A 12,100-nucleotide genomic window follows, 5' to 3' on the forward strand; every position below is an offset into this window, starting at 1 on the left:
ACTGGCACAAAAACAGACACATAGATCCATGGAACAGAATAGAGAGCCCAGAAATAGACCCTCAACTCTACATTCAACTAATCTTCGACAAAGCAGGAAAGAATGTCCAATGGGAACAAAGACAGCCTCTTCAATAAATGGAGTTGGGAAAATTGGACAGCCACATGCAGAACAATGAAATTGGACCATTTCCTTACACCACACATAAAAATAGACTCAAAATGGATGAAGGACCTCAGTGTGAGAAAGGAATCCATCAGAATCCTTGAGGAGAGATCGCTTCTCGGCCTTTTGGCTAAGATCAAGTGTAGAATCCTTGAGGAGAACACAGGCAGCAATTTCTTCAACCTCAGCTGCAGCAACCTCTTCCTAGGAATATTGCCAAAGGCAAGGGAAGCAAGAGAAAAATGAACTATTGAGATTTTATCAAGATCAGAAGCTTTTGCACAGCAAAGGAAACAGTTCACAAAACCAAAAGACAACTGGCAGAATGGGAGAAGATATTTGCAAATGACATATCAGATAAAGGGTTAGTGTCCAAAATCTATAAAGAATTTATCAAACTCAAAACCCAAAGAACAAATAATCCAATCAAGAAATGGGCAGAAAACATGAACAGACATTTCTGCAAAGAAGACATCCAGATGGCCAACACACACATGAAAAAAATGCTCCACATCACTCGGCATCAGGGAAATACAAATCAAAACCACAATGAGATACCACCTCACACCAGTCAGAATGGCTAAAATTAACAAGTCGGGAAATGACAGATGCTGGCAAGGATGTGGAGAAAGGTGAACCCTCCTACACTGTTGGTGGGAATGCAAGCTGGTGCAACCACTCTGGAAAACAGCATGGAGGTTCCTCAAAATGTTGAAAATATAACTACCCTATGACCCAGCAATTTCACTACTGGGTATTTACCCTAAAGATACAAATGTAGTGATCCGAAGGGGCACGTGCACTCAAATGTTTAAAGCAGCAATGTCTATAATAGCCGAAGTATGGAAAGAACCTAGATGTCCATCAACGATGAATGGATCAAGAAGATGTGGTATATATACACAATGGAATACTATGCAGCCATCAAAAGAGATGAAATCTTACCATTTGCGATGACGTGGATGGAACTAGAGGGTATCACACTTAGCGAAATAAGTCAATTGGAGAGAGACAACTATCATATGATCTCCCTGATATGAGGAAGTAGAGATGCAACATGGGGGGTTAAGGGGGTAGGAGAAGACTAAATGAAACAAGATGGGATGGGGAGGGAGACAAACCATAAGTGACTCTTAATCTCACAAAACAAAGTGAGGGTTGCTAGGGGGAGGGGGGTTGGGTAAAGGGGCGTGGGGTTATGGACATTGGGGACGGTATGTGCTGGGGTGAGTGCTGTGAAGTGTTTAAATCTGGCGATTAACAGACCTGTACCCCTGGGGATAAAAATATATTATATGTTTATAAAAAATAAAAAAAATAAGTAACCAAAAAAAAAAAAAAAAGAAAGAAAGGTAAAATGTAAATTAAACAACCTAACTTTATAGTTCAGGGAACTAAAAAAAGAATAAGCCTGAAGTTAGTAGAAGGAAGGGGATAACAAAGATCAGAGTGGAAATGAATGAAAAAGAGAACAAAAAGCCAATAGAAAATATTAATGAAACTAGGGGCTGTTTTTAAAAAACTTCTAAACAAAGCAAATTATTTTTTCTTTTTTTAAAAATTCAGTTATTCAACTTACAATACATCATTAGTTACAGATGTAGCATTCAGTAAATTATCATTTGTGTATAATACCTAGTGCTCATCATATCACGTGCCCTCCTTAATGCCCATCACCCAGTTACCCCATACCCCCACCCACCTCCCCTCCAGAAACCCTCAGTTTGTTTCCTATAGTTAAGAGTCTCTTATGGTTTTTCTCCCTCTCTGATGATTTCTCATTCTGTTTTCCCTCCCTTCTCCTATGGTCCTCTGCCCTGTTTCTTATATTCCATATAGGAGTGAAATCCTGATATTTGTCTTTCTCTGACTTGTTTTGCTCAGCATAACACCCTCCAGGTCCATCCACATCGATGTTAATGGTAAGTATTCATCCTTTCTGATGGCTGCATAATATTCTGTTGTGTATTTCCATTCAATTATCAATGGACATCTTGGCTCTTTCTACAGTTTGGCTATTGCGGAGATTGCTGATATGACTACTGGGGTGCAGGTAACCCTTTAGACCACTCCATCTGTGTCTTTGGGGTAAATACCTAGTAGTGCAATTACTGGGTTGTAGGATAGCTCTATTTTTAACTTCTTGAGAAACCTCCATACTGTTCTCCAGAGTGACTGTATCAGCTTGCATTCCCACCAGCAGTGTTAAGAGGGTTCCCCTTTCTCCACATCCTCAACAACATTTGTTGTTTCCTTTCTTGTTAATTTTGGCCATTCCAACTGGTATGAGGTAGTATGTCATTGTGGGTTTTTTTTTTTTTTTTTGTATTTCCCTGATAGCTAGTGATGTGGCCCATTGTTTCATGTTTCTGTTGGCCATTTGTATGTCTTTTTTGGAAAAGTATCTGTTCATGTCTTCTGCCCATTTCCTGACTGGGTTATTTGTGTTTTGGGTGTTGAGAATTTGAGAAGTTCATTATAGATCTTGGATACTAGTTCTTTATCTGATATGTCATTTGCAAATATCTTCTGCCATTTTGTGGGTTGTCTCTTAGTTTGTTGACTGTTTCCTTTGCTGTGCAGAAGCTTTTTTCTTTTTTTATATAATTTTTCCCTTATGTTATGTTAGTCGCCATACAGGACATCATTGATTTTTGATGTAGTGTTCCATGATTCATTGTTTGCATATAACACCCAGTGCTCCATTCAATACATGCACTGCTTAATACCCATCACCGGGCTCACCCATCTTCCCACCCCTGAAGCCCCTCCCCTCCTTGAAACTCTCAGTTTGATTCCCAGAGTCCATAGTCTTTCATGGTTCATCTTCCCCTCTGATTTCTCCTCCTTCATTTTTCCCTCTCTTATCCTAATGCTCTCCATGCTATTCCTGTGTTCCACAAGTAAGTGAAACCATAGGATAATCATCATTCTCTGCTTGACTTATTTCACTTAGCATAAGCTCCTCCAGTTCCATCCATGTTTATGTAAAAGTTGGGTATTCATTCTTTCTGATGGCTGAGTAATATTCCATCGTATATATGGACCACATCTTCTTTATCTGTTCATCTGTTGAAGGGCATCTCAGCTCTTCCCACATTTTGGCTATCGTGTACATTGCTTCTATGAACATTGTGGTGCATGTCACCCTTCCTTTCACTACATCTGTATCCTTGGGTTAAATACCCCCTAGTGCAATTGCTGGATCATAGGGTAAGTCTATTTTTTTTAAGGGTAGGACTATTTTAAACTTTTTGAGAAACATCCACACTGTTTTACAAAGTGGCTGTATAACCTTGCCTTCCCACCAACAGTGTAAGAGGGTTCCTCTTTCTCCACAACCTCTCCAAAACTTGTTTCTTGTCTTGTCAATTTTTGCCATTCTGACTGGTGTAAGGTCTATTCTCAGTGTGGTTTTGATTTGAATTTCCCTGATGACTAATGATGTTGAGTACCTGTACCATTTTTTTTTCATGTGTCTGTTAGCCATTTGAGTGTCATCTTTGGAGAAGTGTCTGTTCATGTCTCCTGTCCATTTTTTCACTTGATTATCTGGTTTTTTTGAGTGTTTAGTTTGATAAGTTCTTTGTAGATCTTGGACACCAGTCCTTTATCTGTAGTGTCACTTGCAAGTATCTTCTCCCATTCTGGGGGTTGTCTCTTAGTTTTGTTGATTGTTTCCCTTGCTGTGCAACAGCTTTTTATCTTCATGAAGTCCCAAAAGCTTATTTTTGCTTTTTTTCCCCTTGCCTTTGGAGACAGAAGCTTTTTATCTTGATAAATTTGCCAAAGTTCACTTTTGCTTTTGTTTCCCTTACCTTTAGAGACATGTCTTGAAAGAAGTTGTTGTGGCCAATATCAAAGAGGTCATTGCCTATGTTCTCCTCTAGGATTTTGATGGATTCCTATCTCATATTTTGAGGTCTTTCATCCACTTTGAGATTATCTTTGTGTATGGTGTAAGATTGATCCAGTTTCACTCTTCTACAAGTGACTACCCAATTTTCCCAGCACCATTTATGGATGAGACATTTTTCCATTTGATAGTCCTTCCTATTTTCTCAAAGATTAGTTGGCCATAGAGTTGAGGGTCCATTTCTGAATTTTCTGTTCTGTTCCATTGATCCATGTATCTTCTTTTTGCCAGTACCATACTGTCTTGATGATTACAGCTTTGTAACAGAGCTTGAAGACCTAAATTGTGATGCCGCCAATTTTTGTTTTCTTTTTCAACATCCCTCTGGCTATTCAGGGTCTTTTCTGGTTCCATATACATTTTAGGATTATTTGTTCCACTTCATTGAAAATAGTTGATGGCATTTTGATAGAGATTGCATTAAGAGTATAGATTACTTTAGGTAGCATAGACATTTTCACAATCTTTGTTCTTCCAGTCCATGAGCATGGAAGGTTTTTCCATTTCTTTGTGTCTTCCCCAATTTCTTTCATGAGCACTTTATAGTTTTCTGAATAGAGATTTTTTGCCTCTTTGGTTAGGTTTATTCCTAGGTATATTGTGGTTTTGGGTGCAATTATAAATGTGATCAACTCCTTAATTTCTCTTTCTTCTGTCTTGGTGTTGGTGTATAGAAATGCTACTGATTTCTGTGCATTGATTTTATATCCTGACACTTTGCTGAATTCCTATATGAGTTCTATGTATGAGTGCTCTTGGGTTTTCCACATAATGTATCATATCATCTGCAAATAGTAAGAGTCTAAACACATTTTATGTGGGCAGCATTACCCTAATACCAAAACAGACAAGGACATCAAAGAAAAGGAAACTAGAACCCATTGTGCTTGATGAACATCAATGCAAGAATCTTCAATATTGCACAGTGAATTCAAGAACACATTAAAAGGATAATATACTATGATTAGGGGGGACTTATTTCAGTTATGAAAGGATGGTTCAACATCAATAAATCAATCAGTGTGACATAACACATGAACAAAATAATGGGTAAAAATATTAAGAGAATTAATATTGTTTAAATTTCCATCCTTTTAAAAGAAAGATACAGATGAAATGCAATCCCTATCAAAATTCCAGTAGTCATTTTTTAAAGAAATGTCTCTAAATGCAAGGGAAACACAAGCAAAAATGAATTTTTGGGACTTCATGAAGATAAAAAGCTGTTGCATAGCAAAGGACAGTCAACAAAACTAAGAGACAACCCTCAAAATGGAAGAAGATATTTGCAAATGACATATAAGATAAAGAGTTGGTATCAAAGATCTATAAAGAATTTCTCAAACTCAGCCCCCTAAAAACAAGTAATCTACAGATTAAATGCAATCCCTGTCAGCAAGAGTTAAATAATTCCTTGCCCACCCATTGCTTTCTTCCACAATAAGAATAGTTGAAGTCGATCAAACCAAGAATGAGAGCTTACCTAAAACATCTCTCTATCCCTAATAACTGGCAAGGTAGCTGACTTTCCTATTCAAAATACTAAAAACAAACAAGCAAAAATGTTTGTGGGAATGATGTTAAGTAGATATTTTTAGTGAAGGGTTAGTAATGTAGCATAACATGTTGGAAAATACTCCAAATCAGCCCCATTATGAAAATCCTGAGGTGATAATCCTGAGGCTGGGAGAGGTTTATTTGCTCATGGTCACATAGTCATCAAGTGAAAGGGTGAGAATTCTACCCAGACTGATTGATAACAATGCTCCAGGTTGTACCAAAATAAGTCATGGCTCTGTCATGAATTAGTTTTACTCTTTTCCTTACTGCCTTGATATCCTTGCTAAGCCATAAGAAATAATGCCCTGCCTGCCTCACAGGCTGCTGTGATGATTGGATCTGGTCAGATAGCCCAGAGAAAACATCACACATTTATGGACAATTAGTTTTCAGCAAAGTGCCTAGAGCATACAATGGAAAAGTAAAGCAGTCTCTTCAATAAATAGTGCTGGTAAAACTGGACAGCCTCATGAAAAAAAAAAAAAAAAAGAAAGAAACTCAACCACTTTCGTATATCATACACAAAAATTAAGTCAAAATGGATAAAATACTTGAATCTAAGACCTGAAACCATTAAATTCCTAGAAAGAAACATAGGCAGCAAGCTCCTCGACATCAGACTTAGCTGATGTGTTTGTGGATCTGATGCCAAAGGCACGGAAAACAAAACAAACAAACAAACAAACAAATGAGACTACATCAAATTAAAAAGCTTGTAAAGGAAAAACCAATGAAGGAAACCATCATCAAAATGAAAAGTCAACTCACTGAATGGGAGAAAGTATTTGCAAATGGTATATCTGACATAAGGTTAATATCCAAAATATATGAAGAACTCATACAATGCAAAGACAAAAAAAGCCAAAGAATACAATTTAAAAAATGGGCTGAAAACTTGAATAGACCTATTTCCAAAGAAGACATATGGCCAATAGACATATGAAAATATGCTCAACATCCCTATTCTTCAGGGAAATGGAATGCGGAAGCAAGATGAGATAGCACCTTAAACCAGTCAGAATGGGTAATATCAAAAAGACAAGAAATACACGTGTTGGGGAGGACTAGGAAAAAAAAAAAAACCTTTGTGCAGAGCTGGTGGGAAAGTAAGCTGGTTCGGCCAATTTGGAAAATGTAGATATTTCTTAAGTACTGTATAAATAGTAATGTACTGGGGCACCTAGGTGGCTCAGTTGGTTAAATGGCTGCCTTTGGCTCAAGTCATGATCAAGGGTTCTAGGGTTGAGCCCTGCATCTGGCTCCCTGGTCAGGGGAGAGCCTGCTTCTTCCTCTCCCTCTGTCTGCTACTCTGCCTTCTTGTGCTCTCTCTCCATCTCTCTAACAAATAAATAAAATCTTTAAAATATAGTAACATACAATGTATGAAATTATCCACAAACTCTTGAATGGAAAAAAAAATCTCTTTTTAAATTTTTCTTGAAATTCTCTTAGTTGTCCTATTGTGTCTTCATGGAACTCCCAAATATAATGGCTCTTCTGCTCCTAATCATCTTAAGGTCCTGGAATCACTAGGAAACTCAAATCAAAGACTCAGTTCCTATACCTTAAACACACCATGATAACCATCATTCTTGTGAGGCTAACTATGTGAGGACTACACATTCTTGGGGAAGATAGCAAGCAGCAAGATCCAGGCCTGCCTATGCCAAGAAACTGATGACATTATGTAAGTTTCAGGTGTACATTATAAGCAACATCTATATAATAATCTATATAATCTATAATCTAAATAATCTATATAATCTATATAACATCTACAAAGTGATCACCACCAAGAGTCTAATTACCAGTCATCACCATATAAATGACCCCCTTCACCATTTTATCCACTCTGCAATGTCTCTGGTAACCATCATTTGTTCTCTGTATCTATGAGTTTGTTTTTGTATTATTATTCTTCCCTGTTTATCTTGTGTATATAGATACAGTACTTTATACTTTACATAGTTACATCACTTAGATTTAATTTTTTCTGTTACTGTATGAAGATGGCCATATGAAGATGGTAGATGAGAAATTATATTTCAGATATTACAGATAGAACCTTTGGGCACAAAGAGGTATGCCACATTCTTCCCACTGTAGTAACAATTTATTTGAATCTCACAAAGTGTTATTTGTGGAACATACATGATTCTTTCTGACCAGAAACATGTCCTCTATTGGGTGGCCATGGTGGCCTAATTCTCTACTTTTGGTGTTAGACATTTAAAACTATCTTAGGTACCTGCTCAGTTTAAGGATTAAGTTATTACAGTCCTTATCAGGGGAAATATATAACTACTAAATTATCAGCAAGTGTTAAATAATTAATTCATTGCCCACCCACCCGTTTCTCCCTAGAAGTGAGAATAGTTGAAGTAGCTCAAACCAAAATGGAACTTCTCTAAAACATCTCTGTATTCCTAGTAACTGGCACGGTAGACAACTTTCATTTTCAAAAAACTAGAAACAAACAAACAAAAACCCCCTAGAAACAAACAAGCAAAAATGTTTGTGGGAATGATGATAAGGAGATATTTTTGAAGGACGTATTAGTAATGCAGCATATGTTGGAAAGAACTCCAAATCAGAGCATAGAAATTACACTGAATAATAATAGAAGACATGCTTGCACTACACCACCTCTAAGTTCTTTATAAGCATTATCCAATTTCATTCTCTTTATGACGAACTCCTCTATGAAGTTGCTACTACTATAAGCCCCATTTTATGATAATCCTGATGTGATAATCCTGAGGCTGTTATAGGTTAATTTGCTCATGGTCACACAGTCATCAAGTGAAGGGTCAGAATTTTACCCAGATTGGTTGATATCAATGCCCCAGGTTGTGCCATGATAAGTCATGAATTAGTTTTACTGTTTTCCTGATTGCCTCGATTTCCTTGCTTACCCATAGGAAATTCCATGTCTGCCTCACGGGCTGCAGCAATGATTGGATCCAGTCAGAGAGGTGAGCAAATGTACGAATATATATATTTAAAATGAAAGTGCTTTGATAACAGGGAAATGCTCACATTTCTAACTTATTTTAATTAAGGTATTTCACCAGTTAGTATTTTACCAGTGTCATCTCGAGCAAATCTTTTAGCTCTTCTGGCTTTAGGTTCCTCATCTGGTAATAGACAGTATAAGACTAAATGATTCCTAGCTTCTTCCCAGCTCTACTTACTCTTTAGTGTCTAACAGAAAAGCAATAGTCATATGGACATGATTGGACTATTGGGGAAGTGGGGACTGGATCCAACAAGGGACATGGCAAAATGGGGCATGAAATTAGCAGGACAGAATCTCCATGACAACTGTGACTCCAGAGAACAAGTACCTGGAGGGTTTTCTCCCTCTAATTGTCTTTTATCCTATTATCTCTGCCCTTAACAATAACTAATTTAAGAGGATCTCCAGTTGTTGGCATCTCTCTTACTCTGAGTGGAAAGCCTAATTCTTGGCCAAAGGGTCCCATCTTGGAGAGCAATAGAATTTTGCTTGGAATATTCCCTTGGAAAAGAAATAAACAATTTCAGCCTTTGGCAAGAGCTCTGTCTTCTTGTGGATTCTGAATCAAGGTGAGAGGGCAAGATTTGGTGAGAAGAGTGGATTCTGTGCTATCTTAATAGCCATGTGATTCTTCTAGTAGGAGCTGTAGTAGAGCAAGTTTTATGTTCCTCAGTGTCTCCCATTCTTCTCCTCTTCCTCACCCCCATTCCTCTACTGTGAACCCTTCCTGGGTTTGCTTTCTCCTTCCCAACTTCTCTGACTTCGTTGGAAAGAAGATTTAGGCTAATCTCTAATCTAAAATTTCAGGGATTATTCTGAGGTGAAGGATGAATGTTGAGTTCCAGGTCTACAATTTTTTCAGGGTGTGATATTGAGCTCTGTCACCTTCTGTTTTTTTTTTTAATTTTATTTTTCACGTGTTCAATGGGGGATATTGGGATTATTTAGAATCTAATGAGATAAAGTTTATAAAAGCTAAAAAATTTTAGGTTACCTGGGTGGCTCAATCATTAAGCATCTGCCTTCAGCTCAGGTCATAATCCCAAGGCTCCCTGCTCAATGGGAAGGCTGCTTCTGCTTCTCCCACTTCCCCTGCTTGTGTTCCCTCTTTCTCTGTCTCACTCTCTGTCAAATAAATAAATACGTGCATAAGGTTTAAAAAAATTAAAGCTTAAAAATTTTTTTAAAGCTAACAGTTTTAAAAGTTAATAATTGAGCACTGAATTAAAAATAACAATTTACTGACATTCAGAGGAATTTCTTAAGATCCCATATTCTTATCTAGATTTTCCAACTTTTTCCATCAAAAGAAATTTTTGAATTTTCTTTTGTTTAAGGAATTTGTTTTTATAATAATATTAATTAATTTGATTTCCATGTCAACATACAGCGTTTTTTATAATTTCTGAGTAGCAAGAGGCAAGCAGCTTCACCAATTAATGATATAATAAAGTACTCATGTACAATTCCACTTGCCTTTTTTTAAATTTATTTTTTATTTTCAGCATAACAGTATTCATTATTTTTTGCACCACACCCAGTGCTCCATGCAATCCGTGCCCTCTATACTACCCACCACCTGGTACCCCGACTTCCCACCCCCCACCCCTTCAAAACCCTCAGATTGTTTTTCAGAGTCCATAGTCTCTCATGGTTCACCTCCCCTTCCAATTTTCCCCAACTCCCTTCTCCTCTCTAATTCCCCATTTGTTATGTTCCACAAATAAGTGAAACCATATGATAACTGACTCTCTCTGCTTGACTTATTTCACTCAGCATAATCTCTTCCAGTCCCGTCCATGTTGCTACAAAAGTTGGATATTCGTCCTTTCTGATGGAGGCATAATACTCCATAGTGTATATGGACCACATCTTCCTTATCCATTCGTCCATTGAAGGGCATCTTGGTTCTTTCCACTTGCCTTTTGAAATACTTCCAATAGCTCTCTGTGGTCATTTTTGGAGCCCTGCCGGTCTGGAGGCACTGGTGTGAGTAACACAGATATCAGAGATGCCTCACTTCAAGGCATTGTTGGCCTGTCTCTTTTAATCTTTTCTGTTACTTATATTGTTCTACTTCATCGCAACATCTTGGTTTTCTTTACTTGATTTTGTATTCTGCACAACCTTACAAACTGGCCACATGCTCAGTATTGAGAAATGGAAATATTTTGTTTAGCTAAATGCACATAATAAAATTTTCAATTAATATTCCTTTCTCCCTCAGGTAGCCTTTATTTTTTTTAAATTTCTTTTCAGTGTTCCAGAATTCATTGTTTATGCACCACACCCAGTGCTCCATGCAATACATGCCCTCCATAATCCCCAACACCAGACTCACCCAACCTCTCATGCCCATTCCCTCCCAAACCCTCGGTTTGTTTCTCAGAGTTCACAGTCTTTCATAGGTCTTCTCCCACTCCAATTTCCCCCAATTCCCTTCTCCTCTCCAGCTCCACATATCCTCCATGTTATTCTTTATGCTCCAGAAGTAAGTGAAACCATATGAAAATTGACTTATTTCACTTAGCATAATCTCTTCCAGTCCTGTTCATGTGGATACAAAAGTTGGGTATTCATCTTTTCTGATGGACGCGTAATACCCCATAGTGTATATGGACCACATCTTTCTTATCCATTCATCCATTGAAGGGTGACTTGGTTCTTTCCACAGTTTGATGACTGTGGCCATTGCTGCTATAAACATTAGGGTACAGATAGAAACATTAGGGTACAGATGGTCCTTCTTTTCACTACACCTGTATCTTTGGGGTAAATACCCATAAGTGCAATTGCAGGGTCATAAGGAAGCTCTATTTTTAATTTCTTAAGGAATATCCACATCGTTTTCCAAAGTGGCTGCACCAACTTGCATTCCCACCGAGAGTGTAAGACAGTTTGCTTTTCTCCACATCCTCTCCAACACACGTTGTTTACTGTCTTGTTAATTTTGGCCATTCTACATGGTGTAAGATGGTATCTCAATGTGGTTTGATATGAATCTCCTTGATGGTCAGGGATGATGAACATTTTTTAATGTCTCTGATAGCCATTTGTATGTCTTCATTGGAGAAGTCTGTTCATGTCTTCTGCCCATTTTTTGACATGATTACCTGTTTCATGTGTGTTTAGTTTGAGGAGTTCTTTTTTTTTTTTTTAAAGATTTTATTTATTTATTTGACAGAGAGAGATCACAAGTAGGTAGAGAGGCAGGCAGAGAGAGAGAGGAGGAAGCAGGCTCCCTGCTGAGCAGAGAGCCCGATGCGGGACTCGATCCCAGGACCCTGAGATCATGACCTGAGCCGAAGGCAGTGGCTTAACCCACTGAGCCACCCAGGCACCCTAGTTTGAGGAGTTCTTTATAGATCCTGGATATCAGTCCTTTGTCTATATTGTCATTTGTGAATATCTTCTCCCATTCCATGGGTTGCCTCTTTGTT

Source organism: Mustela nigripes, chromosome 1, assembly GCF_022355385.1.
Source record: "Mustela nigripes isolate SB6536 chromosome 1, MUSNIG.SB6536, whole genome shotgun sequence".
NCBI classification, from domain to species: domain Eukaryota; kingdom Metazoa; phylum Chordata; class Mammalia; order Carnivora; family Mustelidae; genus Mustela; species Mustela nigripes.